Source organism: Schistocerca nitens, chromosome 3, assembly GCF_023898315.1.
Source record: "Schistocerca nitens isolate TAMUIC-IGC-003100 chromosome 3, iqSchNite1.1, whole genome shotgun sequence".
Classification (NCBI taxonomy): Eukaryota; Metazoa; Arthropoda; class Insecta; order Orthoptera; family Acrididae; genus Schistocerca; species Schistocerca nitens.
In genome coordinates, this window is record NC_064616.1 from 602,209,967 (window position 1) to 602,233,431 (window position 23,465).

Consider the following 23,465-nt stretch of genomic DNA (forward strand, 5'->3'; position numbering starts at 1 on the left):
GGAGGCCGGGTGGACGTACCGCCGAATTGCTCAACACGTGGGGCGTGAGGTCTCCACAGTACATCGATGTTGTCGCCAGTGGTCGGCGGAAGGTGCACGTGCCCGTCGACCTGGGACCGGACCGCAGCGACGCACGGATGCACGTCAAGACCGTAGGATCCTACGCAGTGCCGTAGGGGACCACACCGCCACTTCCCAGCAAATTAGGGACACTGTTGCTCCTGGGGTATCGGCGAGGACCATTCGCAACCGTCTCCATGAAGCTGGGCTACGGTCCCGCACACCGTTAGGCCGTCTTCCGCTCATGCCCCAACATCGTGCAGCCCGCCTCCAGTGGTGTCGCGACAGGCGTGAATGGAGGGACGAATGGAGACGTGTCGTCTTCAGCGATGAGAGTCGCTTCTGCCTTGGTGCCAATGATGGTCGTATGCGTGTTTGGCGCCGTGCAGGTGAGCGCCACAATCAGGACTGCATATGACCGAGGCACACAGGGCCAACACCCGGCATCATGGTGTGGGGAGCGATCTCCTACACTGGCCGTACACCACTGGTGATCGTCGAGGGGACACTGAATAGTGCACGGTACATCCAAACCGTCATCGAACCCATCGTTCTACCATTCCTAGACCGGCAAGGGAACTTGCTGTTCCAACAGGACAATGCACGTCCGCATGTATCCCGTGCCACCCAACGTGCTCTAGAAGGTGTAAGTCAACTACCCTGGCCAGCAAGATCTCCGGATCTGTCCCCCATTGAGCATGTTTGGGACTGGATGAAGCATCGTCTCACGCGGTCTGCACGTCCAGCACGCACGCTGGTCCAACTGAGGCGCCAGGTGGAAATGGCATGGCAAGCCGTTCCACAGGACTACATCCAGCATCTCTACGATCGTCTCCATGGGAGAATAGCAGCCTGCATTGCTGCGAAAGGTGGATATACACTGTACTAGTGCCGACATTGTGCATGCTCTGTTGCCTGTGTCTATGTGCCTGTGGTTCTGTCAGTGTGATCATGTGATGTATCTGACCCCAGGAATGTGTCAATAAAGTTTCCCCTTCCTGGGACAATGAATTCACGGTGTTCTTATTTCAATTTCCAGGAGTGTATATCATATCCTTGTCACATTATATGAGTGGGGTCTCTTGGGCCTGCTCCCGATTTTTATCCAAAATTTCCTATCACTCCATACTTTCTATGTCCACATTGGTGCCTCTCATAGTTCACCCCATATCCAGGAGAATGGGGTCCCGCAGGGATCTGTATTGAGTGAACCTCTATTTTTAGTGGCCATTAACAGTCTAGCAGCAGCTGTCGAGCTGTCGGTCTCACCTTTTCTGTATGCAGACAACTTCTGCATTTCGAACTGCTCTGCCAGTACTGGTGCTGCCAAACAGCACATACAGGGAGCCAGACACAAGGTGCAGTCATGGACTTTAGCCCACGGCTTCCAGTTTTCAGCCGCAAAGTCGTGTGTCATGCACTTCTGTCGGCGTCGTACCATTAGTCCGGAACCAGAACTTTACCTAAATAACGATCCACTGACTGTAGTGGAGACACATTGATTCTTAGGACTGGTTTTCAGTGCCCAATTGACATGTCTTCCTCATCTTCGTCAGCTGAAGCGGAAGTGCTGGCAGCGCCTCAATGCCATCTGCTGCCTGAGCAACACCAACTATTGTGCAGATCACTTTACACTGCTGCAGCTCTACAGAGCCCTTGTTCAATCCTGCCTTGACTATGGGAGTGTGGTTTATGGTTCAGCGGCACCCTCAGCATTGCGTTTACTCAACCCAGTGCACCACTGTGGCGTTCGACTGGGAATGGGAGCTTTCAGGATGAGTCTGGTGAGCAGCATCCTGGTGGAGGCCGGAGTCCCTCCATTGAAGGTTTGGCATGCATAACTGCTCGCCAGTTATGTTGCACACATTCATAGTTCTCCTGAGCATCCGAATTACCATCTCTTTTTCCCATCCATGGCGATTCGTCTCCCGCATCGGCCATGTGAGAATTCCAGGAAATGAACTTTCCAACTGGCTGGCCAAACAGGCTACACTGAAACCACGTCTGGAGATCGGTATCCCTATAACTGACCTGCGATCATTATTACGCCAAAAGGTTTTTGAGCTTTGGGACATGGAATTGCATGATCTCAGTATGCACAATAATCTTCGTGCCCTTAAGGAGACTATGAATGTGTGGAAGACCTCTATGCAGGCCTGTCGCAGGGACTCTGTGGTTCTCTACTGGCTCCACATTGGCCATACGTGGCTAAGACATGGCTACCTCCTCCGTTGGGAGGACCCGCCTCAGTGTCACTGTGGCTCACATATGACTGTCATCCACATCTTGCTGGACTGCCCACTTTTAGCCACTCTGCGGCAGACTTTTAACCTTCCCAGCACCCTACCTTCGGTGTTGGGCGACAATGCCTTAACAGCAGATTTAGTTTTATGTTTTATTCGTGATGGGGGTTTTATCATACCATCTAAGGGTGAGCATTTAGCCTTCTCTCTGATGTCACCACCCTCCCTCCATTTTAATTCTGTCACACTTTCTATGCATTTGTTTGTCTTGGTGGTTGTCTTTTTCCCTACATGTGTTCATCCCGCCTTGTCTTTTTGGGGTGGACATTTTAAAGTGTTGCAGCGTGGCTGGCTCATGCTCTTTTATTATTGTGATTAGCCAGCCCAGACCTTCTGCTCTATGGTTTTAATTCCTTCTTCCACTTTTCCTTGTGATGTTTGTTTTCTCCGTATTTTGTCCGTTACATTCGTTATCTTTTTAGGTGTGGTGTTGGGTGTTTCTGTTCCTTGAGCCTTGGTTGCATCAGGAAAAGGGACTAATGACCTTGTAGTTTGGTCCCTTTATACACCAAACCGACCAACCAACCAACAAAAAACCCTTGTCTCTGATGAACACGTGCCATCAAGGACAACATGCAAGAAGTCTAGTCACTCACATATCTGTGAACTTATTACATATGTTCATACCTGTGTTAAAAGCCTGCAATGGGGCACCATGTCAAATGCTTTCCAGAAATCTAGAAATATGGAATCCACCTGTTGCCTTTCATCCATAGTTCTCAGTATATCACGTGAAAAAAGGGCAAGCTGAGTTTCATGTGAGCAATGCTTTCTAAAACCATGCTGATTTGTGGACATAAGCTACTTAGTCTCAAGAAAGTTTATTGTATTCAAACTGAAAATATGCAGCAAACAGAAGTTAGGGATTTTGTTCTGTAATTTTGTGGGTCCGTTCTTTTACCTTTTTTATATACTGGAGTCTCTTGCACTTTTTTCCAGTGTCTTGGGGCTTTGTGCTAGGTGAGAGATTCATGATAAATGCAAGCTAGGTAAGAAGCCAATTCTGTAGAATACTCTTAGTAAAATTGAACTGGGATTCCATCAGGACCTGGTGAATTACTTGCTTTCAAATCTTTCAGCTGCTTCTGTATACCAGGTATACTTATTACTATGTTGTCTACATGGGAGTCTCTCCAGTGGTCAGTGGTCAGATGACAGCATGATTTTCTTGTGTGACCAATTTCCTGAACATGAAATTTAAAATTTCGTCTTTTGTTTTGCTGTCTTCAACTGCAACACCAGACTGGTCAACAAGGGACAGAATGCAAGCCTTAGAGCTGCTTAATGATTTTACACATGTCCAGATTATTATTATTATTATTATTATTATTGTTATTATTATTATTTCCTCTCTCTCTCTCTCTCTCGCTCTCTCTCTCTCTCTCTCTCTCTCTCTCTCTCTCTGCCAGATCATTTGCTACTGTTTGACTGTGGTAGCTGTTGCATGCTTTGTGCATAGATCTTTTCACAGACACACAAATCTCTACTAACTTTCACTTGTCATCATTTATACATTCCCTTTTGAACTGAGAGTGGAACAAACTGTGCTTCCTCAGCATCCTCCAAATTTTGTTATTAAATCATGGTGGGTTTTTCCATCTTTCATCCACTTACTAGGCATGTAACTCTCCAGACCATGATTTACAATCTGCTTAAACTTTGCCAATCATTCCTCCACATCCATCTTACTGGAACTAAGTGATGCCAGTTCAATGTCTAAGTGAGATGTTAATAACTCCTTATCTGCTCCATCTAGCAGAAACACTCTCCTAGCCTTCTTGACTCATTTATGAACTTTCATAGCCATAGTTACTATAATGACATCATGATAGTTAATCCCCATTTCTATACTGACTCTGCCAATAAGGTCTAGCCTATTTGTAGCTACAAGGTTTAAGATATTTCCATTGTGTGTGGGCTGCTGAGCTAGCTGCTCAAGACAATTTTCAGACAATGTGTTTGAAAGTATTTCACATAACTGTCTGTCTGTATCCCCCGCAATGTATCAATAGACATCCTAGTCTATACACGGCAGGTTAAAGTCACCGCCAACTATTATTGAATGATCGGGGTATTTGCGTGCTCTCTTTGAATGACTCTGGAACTGTCACAGCAGAATTGGGTGGCTGGTAAAAACATCCAACAATTAACTTAGTTTCACCTACCCCGTTATACACAATCAGATGACTTCAATATCACACTCAACTTTGACCTCATCTGTTTTGCCATACATAAACATCATTGTGGCTTGTTCCTGACATTAATGCCTGACCATTCTACTGCTTAAAGTATGTTGCATCAATCATGCAGCCTCCAACACACAAGGAACACATAGCACATGTTCAGAGGAACTTCCATTCATTAGTTCCATCTACAGTGGCAATGATGCATTTCCAGTCACATGTTCATAGGCTCATTTTTCCTCCATTTCCAGTTAGGAATCCATCCCTGCAGTTTGTTAGTTTTATTAATTTTCACCCAGTATATTGTGCAGAAAATGTTGCAGACAAATGGAATAACTTTTATAAATTTCTTTGCCCATTTCATTGTAACGGAGGAGATAGAGAAGATCCAAAGAAGAGCGGCGCGTTTCGTCACAGGGTTATTTGGTAACCGTGATAGCGTTAGGGAGATGTTTAATAAACTCAAGTGGCAGACTCTGCAAGAGAGGCGCTCTGCATCGCGGTGTAGCTTGCTCGCCAGGTTTCGAGAGGGTGCGTTTCTGGATGAGGTATCGAGTATATTGCTTCCCCCTACTTATACCTCCCAAGGAGATCACGAATGTAAAATTAGAGAGATTAGAGCGCACACGGAGGCTTTCAGACAGTCGTTCTTCCCGCGAACCATACGCGACTGGAACAGGAAAGGGAGGTAATGACAGTGGCACGTAAGGTGCCCTCCGCCACACACCGTTGGGTGGCTTGCAGAGTATAAATATAGATGTAGATGTAGAATGGTTGCTGGTAACTTATTGAAAATATGTGTTGCTGAATACTGAACTCGTTTCTGGACAAGAGTAAGTGATTTGAAATCTTTATGTATATTGTTCTTATTCCTAGTGTTGATACAGTGTACTAAGCAGTTAGTTGGAAAAAGAGATGTATTATTTACGACAAACATCATTAAGGAATAAATATACTGAAAAGCTGTGGTTAATATGCCCAATTCTATGTAATGAATGTAGATGTAGATGTAGATGAACATTTTCCATTATTTTCGAAAAGAAATATGCTCAAAACCATGTGACACTGCCTTCAGAAATGAAACAACTGAAGGATAAAATGTTTATTACGTGGAAAATATAAAGTGTGTTCCCAGGGAAATCAGATAGAGATATCTACAAAACATATCAAAAAGCCTATAAAGAAATGCTGAATTTACAAACAGAGAAAATTATACAAAAAAAAAAAATAAAAATAAAAAAAAATAGCAAGCTCCAATAACATAAGCAAATCAGTATGGAAGTGTGTAAATGACAGGCTTTGCCAAAAATCAAAGCCCAGTGTTAGCAATATCCAACTGAGGACTGATAGTATGAATGTTTTAGACCCTGGTTGGCAATGCTTCTGATAGCTGCTTTATTAATCCAGGTCACTTATGCATGAACTCTGGAGCTGTTGACTACAAAACTCCTTGCCAGGTACATAAATCAGTGTATATGTATGAAACAAATACAACTGAAATAGAGATCATCATAAATAAAATACCAACCAAGTCTCTACTAGATGGGATGTAATTTGCTCCATTATCTTAGAAAAATGCAAACACTCATTCCTGTTCTGGTTGACCTCTTCAATAAAGTCTGAATAACAGTAATAAAATATACAGTTGTCAAGCCAGTGCATAAAGAAGATAGTGTCGACAAAATTGAAAACTATTAACCAATAAGCTTAATTCCAATTCTAAGCAAATTGTTAGAAAAAACTATTGCAGAACATTAGAAAACTTTCTTGTCAAAGAAAAGGTGTTAATGAAAAACTTAGGAAAGGAAAGACTACTCTAGGAAATACTACTTTTTAGGAAAGAATATTCTACATCATCAGCCATATGTGACCTAGATGAGGAAAAAGGGTGGCATGTTTGTTGCCAGATCTGTCATATGCATTTGACACAGTATCTCGTGAACTGCCACTCAATACAATGGAAACTTATAGTATCAGAGGAACAGCTAAAAGTCTGTTACAGTCATACCCACAAGATGGATATCAGGTCACATAAATCATACACCAAATGGGCAACATTATTAAGAATCACAGCTCCAGTCCAGCTATAGTTACGTGTGGTGTGCCCCAAGGGTCAATTCTGTGGTCTTTATTGTTCATATTATGTGTTGGGCCTTTATTGTTCACATTATGTGTAAACTATCTGCCCACAGCACACAATAGTAAGGTACTCAACTTATGCAGATCACACAGTAGTTGTTACTGGGGACCCAACCACAATGATATGGTCCGAAATTGTTTTGGTGTTTTACTTGGGTTTAATAATTACTTCCAAAACAGTCACTTAACTGTAAACATACACCACCAGCCAGATGGAGTGTCTGATGATGGTACAGAAATAAAAGTTGGGTGGCAAAATTGCTTTCCTTCGCACAATGTTAGACAGGCATCTCTCCTAGGAGCAGAGATTGATATTTGATGCCAAAAATTAGAAAATCAATTTTCATAAATAGGATAATGCCACAAGTTCTTAATTATGAGCAAGTTAGTATTATCTACTATGCTTTAGTGTATCCGTAGCTCATATGTGGAACTGAAGTATGGAGGTGTGCTGTGACCATCATGTAAATTGGGTAGTCATCCTCCAAAAAAAAAAAAAAAAAAAAAAAGCCAGTAGTGTGTGTAAGCTTGGTTTTAATGAGTCTTTCAAAAGTATTTTCAAAAGTAAGACTCTACTAATACTGCCATCAATATATGTTTATGAAACTGTTCAACTTATTTTAAAATACAAGCAGTGAAATAGTCTAAATAGAGATTTGCGCAGTTTCAGTGCTAGGAGGGACTGTGATTTATCACCTGGAAAGACATAACATGAATTCAGATTCAAATTATTTATTGTCATTGACCACATACAGTAGAATAGGCTTTTCCAGTGATAGTAAGTTACAGTTGCAATCAAAGTATAAAAATTAATATTCATATTACATGTACAACTCAAGTATCTTGTATATGGCTATAATCTTAAATATTATTATCAGCATTGTACATATCATAACACTCTTTTATATTGTAACATTGATTTTTTGTTAGCCAGTCATATAATTTAAATTTCAATTTTTTAAATGGCAAGGATTGAGCAGCAAGAGGAAACATCTTAAAAATTTTGAGGACGTTCACTTTCAGAAGTTCGTGTTTTTGCTAGCCTGTGTCTTGAGATGTCAATGTTTGCCTTATTTCTAGTGTCATGTTCATGAATTATTTTCCTTATAATTCATTCTTTAATGCTGTTCTTGAGAAAAAGTGCAGGCTCATAATTTTACAGATTCACCACTGTTATATGTGATCTTTAGGACCAGTGACAATCTTTTTCTTGTACATTTAAAATGTTACTGATATGAGAAGAATGCCCCCATACGAGTACGCCATATGATATGTGACTGAAAGAGCACAAAATATGTCATATGGAAATAATTATTGTTGATCATATCTCTGTTCCCACATGAGGTAGGGGAAACATCCCCCAGACTGTGGCTAAGCCATGTCTCCACAGTATCCTTTCTTTCAGGAGTGCTAGTTCTGCTAGGTTCACAGGAGAGCTTCTGTAAAGTTTGGAAGGTAGGAGACAAGATACTGGCAGAAGTAAAGCTGTGAGGACCGGGCGTGAGTCGTGCTTCGGTAGCTCAGATGGTAGAGCACTTGCCCGCGAAAGGCAAAGGTCCCGAGTTCGAGTCTCGGTCGGGCACACGGTTTTAATCTGCCAGGAAGTTTCATATCAGCGCACACTCCACTGCAGAGTGAAAATCTCATTCTGGAAACATCCCCCAGGCTGTGGCTAAGCCATGTCTCCGCAGTATCCTTTCTTTCAGGAGTACTAGTTCTGCTAGGTTCGCAAGAGAGCTTCTGTAAAGTTTGGAAGGTAGGAGACGAGATACTGGCAGAAGTAAAGCTGTGAGGACTGGCCATGAGTCGTGCTTCGGTAGCTCAGATGGTAGAGCACTTGCCCGCGAAAGGCAAAGATCCCAAGTTCGAGTCTCAGTCGGGCACACAGTTTTAATCTGCCAGAAAGTTTTATGATTTTTGTTTGAAAAGTCGGCACTGAGACCATTTATATTCAAGTGCATTATACATGGACACTCTTTTTTTATTTATGGGTTCAGGCATAGGCCTACTCTTTCTTGGGTACTTTTTCAGTCTCGCCGTTTTTGTTAGCAAAGACTGTTTCCCATCCCCATCATTACTTACAAGTTTCCCTTATTATTCAGAATTTTACATGTATCAGCGAACATTTTACTGTGAAGTAAGTGAAGTTGTATCATCAGCTTAGCAGATAAATGACTGTGATACACAATGGGGCAGATCATCAACAGCCACAGTGAAAAAGAAAGGGCCAAGGACAGAGCCCTGTGGAACACCTGTACCAATTTCTACTAAAAGGGAGTGTCTATTTCTAATTGAGGAAAACTGTCCTCTATTTTTCAGGTAGGAAGAAAGTAATGCGTATGTAGGTTTTTGTATACGGCAATACTCTTATTTTGTTAGCAATACGTAAAAGAAATGCATCTGCACACTTTACTTAGATCACATAATACAAGTGACACTGTCTTCCTATTCTTGAAAGTTGTTAAAGTCTGATCAACAATTTCCAGAACAGCTGCAGTGGTATTATTACCTGTCCAAAATCTGTACTGACTGTCATGCTTTTCAAAATAATGTACACGAGTGATTCAAATATTTTTGAGGCCATTGGCAGAATAGAAACTGATTGGTAGTTCTGGGGGAGTTGTTTATCACCCTTTTTGAATATGGGCATAACTTTTGGGATTTTGAGTGAATCTGGAAAAGCTCAATACTCTTAAAATTTATGAAAAATAAAATTCAGTGGCTTACTTATCAAGTGAACTGTCCATTTAACAACATAATTAGACATCCAATAGCAGTACATACTTCTGAAATTAGATAATTTGGAAACAGTTTCACAGATGTCATCGCATGTAATTTTATACCAATGAAACAAAGGCATTTCAGACAACTGGGAATCAAGCAGATCCCTTGCAGGTAAGTCTGTGGTCTTAATTTTGTCTCTGAGTTCTCTGATTGATGTTACAAAGTAGTCATTCAATTCTCCTGGATCCAGCAGAGTGTGACATACCTGGCTGGAAGATATTATCTTATCTGATAACTTCCCAGGCTGCCTTACACTTATTTGGAGCACTTTCTATGTACCTTTCATATGGTGCTTTTTTAGCTTGTATGAGCTTAGTTTTGTTATACATGTTACTTGTAAGGTAAGCATTATTTTGTGCACAACAGCCAGGGATCAAATTTTGTAACAAACTTGCAGAAAATTTAAAAAACTCAAGTGGAGGCTGCTTTGAAATGGCCTGGAAGGAGTTTCTTACCAATAAATGTTTTTATAATGTTAAGAAATTTCTCATATAGGAGTAGAATACTTTCCTTTTTATCAAATAGTATCTGTATTCAAGTTATATAATTTGTAATTGTTCCTGATGTTATGACAGGAGGTGCAAAATATGTCCACAACTCAGAACACATCACTGTGTTTGTCTACAGAGAATGAATAAATAAGAAAATAAGAATTTTAAAAAATTAGTGTCAAAATTATGCAGATCATGGAGGATGCTTCAATGAGTATTTTTGGGTGAGGAACCAATGGTCGGAAATGATTTTTGCATGTGTTACAAGGTCTCAGGTGAGCTGTAAATTGGTTATGTCTCATAACAAGCAATTAATTGCTACATCAACATTGGTGGAATTATCAGGAAAAATAGGACACTGTTGTCTCTTGTGTGTCTGCAGTGGAGTTTAAAACTGTTTACAGTTGATGACTGGTGGTCAAACATGGAGCATTGACAGACCTGTCTGTCTCATTTTACAACAAACAGAAGGAATATTTGAGAGAGTGGTGCAAAATTTTATGTACTGTTGTAATGTTGGTCTCATTGCTTCCATGATGATGGATGTTGGTGGCTTCAGCTGTGAATTATTTTGTTATAGAGCACAAAATCTACTTTTATACTAATTTTCCCCTCAGCTTTGTTTGTTGTTTACAATTGATTACAAAGTCTTTTGTGGTTTCATCTTCTGACACCCAGTCACAGTTATCAAAGTACGAGGGGCATTCTATGAGTAATGCAACACATTTATTTCCTCAGCCAATTTCGATTACAAAATGTAGAATTTGTTGTGAGACACCATAGAATATTCCTGCTTCAGCCCCAGTAGTGCCATGACGTTCTGTAGGTGGCAGCACTACACATAGCCCTCAAAACAGCATATGTGACAGACGTGGATTCCAAACAGAGAGCTGTCATTGAATTTCCTTTTGTAGAAAACTAGAGCATCACAAATATCCATAGGTGCTTGCAGAGTGCTTACAGAGACCTGACAGTGAGTCATTTGGTGAGGCATCTAGTCATCATCACAAGGTTGTGCAAACCTATCCAGTCTCCCATGTGCCGGCCAGCTGGCACAGCTGTGACTCCTGCAATTTTGGAACGTGGAGACACTCTCATTTGAGATGATTGACAGATCATAATCAGATACCACTCTGCACGACTGAATATCTCTGTTGGTAATACTGACACACTCATCCACAGGGTACTCAAACATGTGTGACCACTGGGTTCCTCGATGCCAAACAGAAGACTGTAAACAGCAATGATAGACCATATGTGCAGAATTGCTTGCATGTTATGAGACTGATTGTGATACTTTTTTGTCAAACATATTTTGTCAAATATGGGGTCATCACTTCACACTGGAAACAAAACAGCAATACATGGAGTGGTACCACACCACATCTCCTCCAAAGAAAAAGTTCAAAGCCACACCCTCAGCCTGTAAAGTCATTGTGATGGTTTTCTGTGACTGTGAAAGGGTTTGCTGTTTTTATGTCCTCCCTCATGGTGCAACTCTCAACTCTGAAGTGTATTGTGCTACCCTTATGAAAGTGAAGAAACAACCTCAACATGTCCAATGCCACAAAAATGGAAACAAACTTCTCCTTCTCCATGACAGCGGAAAGGCCTCACACAAGTATGCACACCTTGAGGGGAGCTCACAAAATTTCATTGCACAGTTCTTCCTCATCCATCCTACAGCCTGGACCTCACACACTCTGACTTCCATCTGTTTGGCTCAACGAAGGATGCCCTTTGCAGGAAGCACTACGTGGATGATGGGGAAGTTATTGGTGCAGCAAGATGTTGGCTCTGATGTCAGCCAGTTCGTGGTACCATTTGGGCATACAGGCCTTCACAGTAAGGTGGTTTAAGGCTTTAACATTAAATGGAGATTATGTTGAAAAAAGGGCTTTGTGCCAAAAGAATGGGGTCTAATATGGTGTACTGGAATCCTGAATAAAACCAACCAACCTGCTTTCAGAAAAAAGCTTGTTGCATTACTTATTGAATGCCCCTTGCATATTCTGTTGCTGTACCATGTTAGAGGATGCTGTGGTACAGCAACAGTATGTAGTTGCAGGTGTGTACCATTTCGATAACTGTGCAGAAGTGCCTGAAGATTATTCCATAACAGGCTTTGAAATCGATTGATTCAGTGACTTTTTTATTGGTCCATGTTTATCATACAGCACAAATTGTTCAAATAATATTGTGTGCGTCAAAATGAGGATAATATAATATTTAGTACCAACAAAAAGGAAGTGATAATGAATTGGTACATATTCTTATAATCTAAGTTTATCAGTAATTGTTTAAGTAATGTTGATTTTTACATATCCAAAAATTCCAGTACAGGATAGAAACATTGCTTTATTAGAAACATCTTTGGTCTTGAAACTTCATGGCAGATTAAAACTGTGTGCCGGACCGAGACTCGAACTCAGGACCTTTGCCTTTCGCAGGCAAGTGCTCTACCACTGAGCTACCCAAGCATGACTCATGCCCTGTCCTCACAACTCTAATTCCGCCAGTGCCTCACCTCCTACCCTCCAAACTTCACAGAAGCTCTCCTGTGAACTTTGCAGAACTAGCACTCCTGGAAGAAAGGATATTGCGGAAACATGGCTTAGCCACAGCCTGGGGGTGTTTCTAGAATGAAATTTTCACTCTACAGAGGAGTGTGCGCTGATATGAAACTTCCTGGCAGATTAAAATTGTGTGCCTGACCGAGACTCGAACTCGGGACCTTTGCCTTTCACGGGCAAGTGCTCTACCACTGAGCACTCCGCTGTAGAGTGAAAATTTCATTCTGCCTTTGGTCTTGTTTTGAATGCTGGAAATGTGGCAATTTTTATTTGTTCTGCTATGTTATTGTGTTGTGTGACACCAATGTTAATTACTCTCTTCTGACAGAATGATATTCTGGAATATTAGTTTGCCCTCTGGTACAGTAGTTCTGTACACTGTAGTTCTGCATTAATTTGCGTGTTTCCATGAGGTAGACCCTGGTGAGTAAGATAGCAACATAGATAAATAAGAATGGAACACTCAGAACACCAGGTTAAATAAAGTGAAGTTTGCATGACTCCATCTTTTTAAGGTCATGAATTATTCTTAGATCACATCTTGTTCACTCTAAGAACATTTTATGCTGTGAGTTAAGAGTCACCAGAGAATAATTACATAATGAAGCAGTGAGTGGAGTTTTGCATAATATGCCTGCAGTACTGTTATTTTGCTTGTTGTACAATTTAATATTCTGAGACAGTAGCACATGGATGAGAGTTTGTTTGACCAATGCAGTATGGAAGATTCTGACAGAATGTAAATGGTTTAGAACTAAAGGTGACTACTCACCATATAATAGAAGCATCGAGTCATGTGACAGCCAATGTTGGGATTTCAGTTTGGCAGGTAAACTGTAGTGGGGATTGTGGTAGCTGGATTGGGTAGAGGGAGAAAGAGGTGGGAATCAGAGGGGAGGTTGGCAACATGTAACTATGGGTGGCAGGTGCACAGGCTAGATGTATGACACATAGGTATTGGAGCCAGTGAGGTGGAACACAGGATGAAGGCGATGTGTAGGCGTGGATTGGCAGGGGTGACAGGACAGAGGAAGGGGAAACTGATGGTAGAGGGTGTGTGCACAGTGAGTTACCAGAGACTGTGGCTGCTAGCCTACCGTCCACACACCCTCTGTCCAACAGTTTTCACTTCCTCTGTCCTGTCGTGCCTTCCCAATTCACACCTCCATGCCAGGTTCATCATGAGCCACATGTCTCCAGCTCTGGTACCTGTGTGTCACATGCCCAGTCTGTGGTCCTGCTATCCCTTCCTCCCACATTCCACCTGCTTCCTCCCTCTGAGCTGCTAGCTCCTCCAGCTACCCACTTCTTTCTCCCTCTATCAGACTCACCTGACATGACCCGTGTGTGTGTGTGTGTGTGTGTGTGTGTGTGTGTGTGTGTGTGTGTGTGTGTGTGCGCGTGCGTGCATGCGTGTGTGCGCACATGCAGGATTAGCCAAGCGGTCTAAGGTGCTGCAGTCATGGGCTGTGCGGCTGGGCCTGGCGGAGGTTCGAGTCCTCCCTCGGGCATGGGTGTGTGTGTTTGTCCTTAGGATAATTTAGGTTAAGTGGTGTGTAAGCTTAGGGACTTATGATGTTAGCAGTTAAGTCCCATAAGATTTCACATTTGAACATTTTGTGTGTGTGTGTTTTAGAGAGAGAGTAGAGAGAGAGAGAGAGAGAGAGAGGGGGGGGGGGTGCAAGGAGAGAGAGAGACCATAGACCCAATAATTTTGCCCCATTTAAATATTCTAGTTCATTTTTTAATCATAGATGAATGGATATTTGGCTAGAAGGTGAAATAAATAAAAATGACATGTACAGTTTTTCAGTATTTAAAATGAATATTTTTGGTGAATCATGCTGAAAACCTTTTCTTAGAGCTTTCTGCTGTTGACTGCAAAGTTTCTGTGGTGGAACCAGTGAGGAATTTGTTGATGTCATGAGCAAATAGAATAGTTTTTTTGGGGGCTTGTAAGCTGAACAAGGTTGTCCACAGAAATTGAGACGAATAACAGTCCTAGGATTGAGCCCTGAATGCACTGTGATATTGATGGCATCTTCATCAATCACACCCAGTGCACCACTCACAGCTATGAGAGAGAAAACACTTTTGAACCTCCTGCCACAGAGCCACTGGGTGAGATATTTTTCCTGCACTTACCATTGTGAGAGGGGTGGTACCATGTGTACCTGCCAGCAGAGGATACAGAATTGATAAGACCTCACTGCACTCTACTCTGATTGGCTGCTGCCATCTTTTAAGCAGTCGCAGTTCAGAGTTCCCCCCCAGATCAAGTGCATCTATAGACTTATCAGTATTAGTGGGGAGGACTGCAGTGAGGACAATACATTGACACAGTCTACTGCTACCAACCATTACTAATATTCAATGACTTATATAATTATATCGTCATTCTAGACTATTTGATTCTATTGAGAACATTACTATTATTTGCAAGTTATGCAGAACCACAGAAGAACCTACCACATTGTCTATAATTCAATTATTAAGTGTATATAGTGTAAATAAACTTATTAGTGTGTTATGATTTTGTAGACATCTGGCTGTATTTATTGGCCTCCTCAGCTACCAATACAAAATACACCAATCTCATTGGTAATTTACTGGGAAGGAGAGCATTGTTTCTTGTTTTATTTGGTGTGTTGAACTTGTATTCGAATTATACCTTCTACTTGAAGTCCTATAGGTAGGAATGCAACAGGTGTATGCTACACCTCTTAGACTTCATCAGCAGGATTTTATGGTCCAGGGCATTGAAACTTTTTGAAAGGTCTTGGAAAATACCTGCAGCTAATTTATATTGCCTGAGGGATTTTAAAATACAGTTTAAGAATAAAAAAATTACTGTTTATGTAGTTTTAGACCTTCTGAAGCCATGTTGATATGGGGTAAGAGGTGAATATTTATTTAGATTAGATTAGATTAGATTTACTTTCATTCCAATTGATCCGTAGTGAGGAGGTCCTCCAGGATGTGGAACATGTCAGAAAAACAACAATACATGACAAATATTTACAATTAAAACAAATAAGCTAATGTACCATTCCACAGGTCCCAAGTGGAATGATCGTCATTTTTTAATGAACACTAAGAGTAATTTTACAAATACTAATGCACTGAATTTAAAATAAAAAAGTTTTTTATTTATTTATAAGGTAATACAACTACTGTAATACTTATTTACAATGAACACATTACTGCACTGAAATGGTGCAGAAGTTAGATTATACTAACACACACACACACACACACACACACACACACACACACACAAATTTTCAATGAACACATTACTGCACTGAAATTGTGCAGAAGTTATGTTGTACTTATATACAAATCAGTTGGTTTTACTAAGAAATTCATCAATGGAGTAGAAGGAGTTGGCCACCAATAAATCCTTTAGGCTTCTCTTAAACTGAATTTCATTGGTTGTTAAGATTTTTATGGCTGCTGGCAAGTTATTGAAAATGTGTGTTCCTGAATAATGCACACCTTTTTGTATAATACTAAGTGACTTTAAATCCTTGTGAAGATTATTCTTATTTCTAGTATTGATTCCATGAATTGAGCTGTTGGTTTGAAAAAGTGATATATTTTTAATGACAAATTTCATTAAGGAATAAATATATTGGGAAGCAGTAGTTAGTATCCCTAGTTCCCTAAACAGGCTTCTGCAGGATGTTCTTTAGTTCACACCACATATAACTCTCACTGCACGTTTTTGTGCCCGGAAAACTTTAGCTTGGCTTGATGAATTACCCCAAAAAATAATCCCATATGACATTATGGAATGAAAGTAAGCATAGTATGCCAGCTTTTTCATTTTTATATCCCCTATGTCTGACAAAATTCGCATTGCAAACAGAGATTTGTTAAGACGCTTCAGCAGTTCTGTGGTGTGCTCCTCCCAGTTGAATTTATTATCAAGCTGTAATCCCAAGAATTTAACACTGTCCACTTCTTCTATCTTCTTGTCATCGTATGTTAGACATATACTCTTGGGACACCCCTTACAAGTTCTGAACTGCATGTAGTGTGTTTTTTCAAAGTTTAGTGACAAAGAATTGGCTAGGAACCAGTGATTAATGTCCACAAATATTTTATTGGCTGATCTTTCTAAGACTACATTTGACTTGCTATTTATTGCAATGTTTGTGTCATCGGCAAACAAAACAAACTTGGCATCTGGTAATGTTACTGATGAAAGGTCATTGATATACACAAGAAATAGTAAGGGCCCCAAAATGGAACCTTGTGGGACCCCACATGTAATTAGTTCCCAGTTGGATGAGGCCTGATAGCTTGATACATGTCTCTTTCCTAATAACACCCTTTGTTTCCTGCCAGAGATATAAGATTTGAACCATTTTGCAGCATTTCCTGTTATACTATAATATTCTAGTTTACTTAAAAGGATATTGTGATTTACACAGTCAAATGCCTTTGACAGATCACAAAATATACCAGTTGCCTGCAATTTTTTGTCTAATGAATTAAGCACATTTTCACTGTAAGTGTAGATAGCCTTCTCAATATCAGAACCTTTTAGAAATCCAAACTGTGACTTTGACAGTATGTTATTTGAGATAAGATGGTTATAAAGACGACTGTACATTACTTTTTCGAAAATTTTTGAGAATGCTGGCAACAGTGAAATTGGACGGAAATTTGATGCTATTTCTTTATCTCCCTTCTTAAACAGTGGCTTAACTTCAGCATATTTCAGCCATTCAGGAAATATTCCACTAATAAACGACTGGTTACACAGATAGCTTAATATGTTACTTAGCTCAGAATCACATTCTTTAATTAACTTTGTTGATATTTCATCATACCCACTAGATGTTTTTGATTTTAAAGATTTTATGATGGACATTATTTCTGTTGGGGTAGTGAGGGTCAAATTCATATTAAGGAAGTTACTTGAAATGTCTGGTCTAAGGTAATCCATAGCAGCATCTACCGAACCTGACAACCCCATCTTGTCAGTAACAGTTATAAAATGTTTGTTAAAAAGTTCTGCAACACTATACACATCTGTCACCAATGTATCATTTACTCTTAATGCTATTTGTTCCTCTTCATGCCTGGTTCTACCGGTCTCCTCCTTCACTATATCCCATATTGTCTTTATTTTGTTATCTGATATGACTATCTTTTCCTTGTAATATATTTGCTTTGACATCCGTATTACAGTCTTTAATATTTTGCAGTATTTCTTATAATGTGCTATAGCATCAACATTGGAAATGTTTCGGAGTGACAGATACAGTTTTCTTTTTGTTTTACAAGATACCCCTATTCCTGATCCATTCATAGAAAAAGTTTTTCTAGAGTTATTTTTTTTAAAATGGAACTTAACTGTGCCACAGGTCAGTAGTTCGATGTTATAACAGAAGAACTTTTTTTTTCAGTTGTGGAAATTTTGCTATTTTCAGACATCTGTATACCCACAAGTTTCTAAAGACAGGTTGAAATTTTTTGCTAATGATATTGCTATTTTGTGAGCATGTGCTTTTGTATGAAATCAGGTACTTTATCAAGGTTAGCTGACATTTTGTTGTGTAATTATTTAATTTTACTTATAATTTCATCAGAATTTTTCATGAACATACATAGATGCATCCGAGATCACTGACTTATTGTAAAAATGTAGCACTGGTCCTTTACGGTTTATGTGAATGGGGTATTCAGCTAGTGAAGTGAAGTATCCATTGAATCTTTTCACAATTGATTTTGGGTTTGTGACTTTGAGGCCCACTAGTATTAAAGACATTTTCTTTCTTTTGATAGTGTGCAACAAGTTTGTTTGTTCATACTCTCCATGCAAATATCATTGTGTTTGACAAGTTTTGTATCAAATTATCATTTAATTTGTAAAATAATTGCAAATACACTAAGCACAAGGGAATCAAGTTTGAACAAAGAGTGTACCACAACACAAGAAAATTGAAGGAAAGGCAATGAATGCAGACAGACTACAGTGGACAACTGACTGATGGGGGGGAAAAAAAAAAAAAAAAAAAAAAAAAAAAAAAAAAAAAAAAAAAAAAAAACCGAGATGAAGCTGCTTCTTGCCAATCCATCTCTGTATGGAAACAGACCAACTTGGAAAAAAGAGGTAGTGAAAAATACCTTACCCAGACCTTTAACTGAGATTTATGAGTAACTGTTTATGCAAATGAAAAATTGGCAACTTATCACCAAAGCATTAGAGACCTGTGCAGTAAGGTTAATCAGCTTATACTCAATTTCATTGAGACAGGAGGTATAAATTGTACTAGCAACATAATTCTGTAAAAAAATATAAAGAAAGATGTGGAGTTGCCATCTACATTAACAACAATGTCATGTGTACTGTAACTGATGTACACAGTTTTAGACTAGAACAACATTTGTGAATATGTGCCAGAGAACTGTTGTTAAATAATTCTTATTTATCAATACTAACAGTATATAGATCACCGTCAGGAAAATTAGTTTCATTTTGAAGCTGTTAGACATCTCCTCAGGTACATATTTAAACACAGAAGAGATGTGCGAGTACACAGGAACTTCAGTGTAAAATTTTTAACTTAGTCCAAGGACAGATCAGACTAGGGAAATTTGATATTTACATACAATCTTGCTTCTGTAGTCAATTACACTACTGGAACATCTTCATGTACAAGAACACTAATTGACAATATATTTATAGACCAGATAATTATGAGTAAGTACACAATCAAAGGACTGTGTCAAAAATATTTAATGAGTGCTATTTATATGTTGCTACGAAAACAGGACATGATGGTTCCTTAGAAAAGGTCATTAAAATATCTACTGAGAAAGCATTTCTCTAATTCAATAGAGCAAATGGGTATAGCCCCTACAACAGTACAGGAAATAAGAAAAAAAACACAATTTCTTTAAAAAGCAAAAACTAAATGGGCGTTGACAATATTTTGAGCAAACTGCTTAAAACCTGCTGCAACCATTTAGGTAAAGTGCTGGCTCACATATTTACTGCCTCCCTCGAACAACATATGTTCCCTGATGGGATGAAATTTGCTTTAGTGAAGCCCCTCTACAAAAAAGATGATGATACAGGTGTTGCACATCACTCTGTATTCTTTTGACTGCATTTTCTAAAATCTTTGAAAAATTTATATATGTTGGGATTGTCAGTCACCTTGACAACTTTTATGTAATTGGTGAAAACCAATTTGGATTCAGAACAGGTATCTCTACAACTGAAGCTATGAGTGTATTTTCATATACAAACAACGTTTTGCGTTGCCTTGACAAGAAGACACTGTCTGTTAGCATATTCTTGTGATGTGTCTGAGGCTTTTGACTGTATCAATCATATGGCACTTATAGAGAAAGTGTGCCACTATGGATCAAAAGACAATTGGATAAATGGATAAAATTCTGTCTACAGGACAGACAACAGAAAATAGTATTAGATGCAAACAACACACACATAGGAGGGGTAGTGTCTGACTGGGGAAGGTACATTGTGGAGTCCCACAGGGTTCTGTCCTTGGTACCCTGCTGTTTCCTATCTCTGTTGTCCAGCATAGCAACCAACTTCACAATGTTTGCTGCTGAAATAAGCATTGTGGTAGACAGCAAAACATTCACCAACTTAGAGTCGAATACCGTTCAGTTACTTGCAGATGCTCTGAGCTGGCTCCTTGATAACTGCAAAATTCCACAGGAGAATAATATTGCTCATAAAAGTCAGCAGATACAGAATTTATAATGTTTCAAATTTTTAGGTGTCCATATAGATAACAGGCTTAACCAGGAACACCATATCCTTCAAACCTCAAAAAGGCTTAGCTCTGCAACATGTGTCATCTGGAGGATCTCCAAAATCAGACACATCAGTGTCTCAAAATCTGCGTATTTTGGCTTCTCCCATTCAGTGAAGTGTTATGGAATCTTCAGCTGGGGAATTCACCGCTCCTGAAAAAAAGTCTTTACCCTTCAGAAAAAAGGTTGCCAGAGTTGTATGTGGAATACCTCCAAGAAACTCATGCTGTATTTTTTTTTAAGCAAGAAGGGATATTAACCACTACCTCCCAATATCTCTTTCTGATCATGACATTCATGCTTCACACTCATTCTCAATATTAAATAATGAGTCATATGACCATCATAACACAAGAAGGAAATGCGACATACATTGCAACATGAAGAATTTGTCCCTGGTACAAAAAAGTTAAAATACACTTGCGCAGAAATTTAAACTCACTTCCAAGTAATATTAAGTCTCTGCAAGATAATAATCAGTTGTTTAAAAGTAAGTTTAGGGATTTTTGTTGAGAAAAGTTTTGATTATTTCGATGAGTTATTTAACAGAGACAGATAAGGCTATTTCCCATATATTTCTGTGTTTACCAATTTTAATGACTCTTGCTGCTTTAATCAAATCTTATAAATCCCATTGTGTTCTGTGAATCACAAAAATGGTCTTTGTACCTTATAAATCAAACTAGGTGTTTAGGTAATATCTGAAATTTATATTTCCAACTGATGTCTGTGATTGTTTGTGATATGAATATAATAATGAATTAAATGTTTTGACTTGTCCTTCATACAAGTGGTATCACACAATAATAGATCTTTGAAATATGTAACACAACAAATAAATTAATTCCACTATTCTACCATAGATTCTTTTACAGGCTTTACAATAATCTGCAAATTCTTGGGTAACTTTAACTTTGGGTAACTTTAACAAGAATTCTGAAGAAATCTGTTTCTCTCACTGGAAACCTTTATCTCTTCAGTATAAAATTCTGTATTAAAATATTGAAGGAAGATGTTCTGAAAACTCATATATGTGCTGCCAGAGTGGTTCTGAATGTATAAGCTCTCCCAATTTTTCCCTAGTCAGTAAAAAATTAATAGTTCTTATTCTGTCTTTGTAAAAAATTCTTTTTTCAACTAATTTTTTGCACCTGTTGCATAATAGCTGTGCTTTATGATTTCCATATCCCTTCTCTCAGTTCTCCAGTTGTGAATTTGTAACTTGTATCTATGATGAATAGTTGGCCAATGATGGAATTTTAACGTTCTCTTGATCTCGTTGTGCCATGTATTGTGAGGATCATTTTGATTGTGTTGGTTATATTTATCAAACCATCTATAGCACTGATGCCTTCTGAAAAGTCAAATTTGAAATCTCCACAAAACACTAGATTCATATCTAATGCACTGATCTTGTTTTGTAGTATCTCTAGTTCAGTCATGAAGACTGGCCAGTTTCCACCTGGTCTTCTACATATGTTAATGTGCATGAAATTAAATTCTGGTAATTTAATAAGAGAAAGTTCAAAATATTTTGATTAGGTCAGTATAGTGTTTATTGAAATCTTAGAAAATTATCTGATCTTCATAAAGATGCTAGTATCACCATATTTGAAGAACTCCCCCCTAAAATGATTCACTAATTTATCTAAATTAATTTTACTTTGTCATTTTTAGCCAATATTGAGTAATGCAAATAATGTCTACATTTACTTTATACTGGAGTAGTGCGTCCACTATGGTAGTTTCATTGTTGAGTGACTGAACATTCTAATGTAATATAACAAAATTTGAGAAGTTAGACACTTCAGTTTCTAGTTCCTTATTTAATGGCATTTCTAATACAGCACTTACCTTAAAAAATCTTTGATGTCTTTGTTATGTGTGGCTTCTGCTTGCTGGCATCTGTCAATATGTGAGTTAACTTTTGGAGCTTGTAAAAGTTGTGCTTCCTTCACCTCTGCCATTTTCAGTTTTAGCCACTCCATAATTTGTATCTGAATCATGACTTTATTGTTTGCAAGTTGTGTAAAATACTCCATAATTTGGATTTGTTGCTGCTTTTCGTACTTGAAACATTGTTCTTCAAAATATGAGTATTTATTTTAGTGGTTAACAACTCCTAAGTAAACAAAAAGCACAGCTGAATGAAAAATTATTATTGAAATAGCCTTTGTGTTCAATAACAGAGACTAGTGGTCATCACTTTGAACAGTTATTATGAGCTTAAGTTGCTGCTGCAATGTGTAAGTTGTTTATCTCAATAAGAAAAACTAAATATTCATTTCTAATTGTTAGCACCTTGTCACAAAGTACTCAGTTTAGGATCCTCAAGAACCATCATTATGAGCCTCATAATGAGAAAGCAATTCAGTATAGATGTTCCGTCTTTCCTCTTTATTCTCTTCATTTATGCTTCAAGGAATCCAGTGGGCACAAACAGTTGAATATGCTAACTGGTGGACAAGTGTTTCAGCACTAAACAACAGAGATGTCAAGTTGAGCACTGAGTTGCTCGATTGTTATTTGTCAATCACCCAGAATAAGTGTGTCCACACATTGCAACATTGCAAATATTACAGCTGTGTGGGGTTGGCCTGAGCGAGGGAGATCAGTAAGATTTCCTTCTTCTTATTCTGTTGAAAGTCCACAGCTCATGGTCTTGTGGTAGCATTCTCACTTCCCAGGCACAGGGACCCGGGTTCGATTCCCAGTGGGGTCAGGGATTTTCACCTGCCTTGAGATGACTGGGTGTTGTTGTGTCATCTTCAGCCCAGTATGGCAGTGAGGGTCTCATGCATCATTCCCCTACGCTCTGTCAAGGAGTATGGGACTTCATCATCATCTTTCTGTTGAAAACAGTACTTCACCTAGCAACTTATCAGCTTTTATACACTGCTTGGTTTCTGTAGACAACTGGTGATCATCTTGTTTTCTGCCAAAAGATATTCAATAACTGCTGTTTTCTTGGAATGCACTTCAGTTACAGATGCTATTCTGAAGACTGATTATATTGCTACCATCTCCTGTTAGTTGCTGGAAGTATGAGATTATGCAGGAATGTTTAAGAATGTTACAAACAGAATTACAATATCTTTTAATCAAAATTGGCTGAGAAAAAAGTGT

General features: G+C 39.0%; 1 protein-coding gene across 2 annotated transcripts in view; it reads left to right on the plus strand.

Moving 5' to 3' along the window:
• LOC126248532 (probable cytochrome P450 CYP44) overlaps nt 1-23,465 on the plus strand; it is a 256,791-nt gene that overhangs the window by 51,099 nt on the left and 182,227 nt on the right. The gene's annotated exons all lie outside the window — the stretch shown is intronic.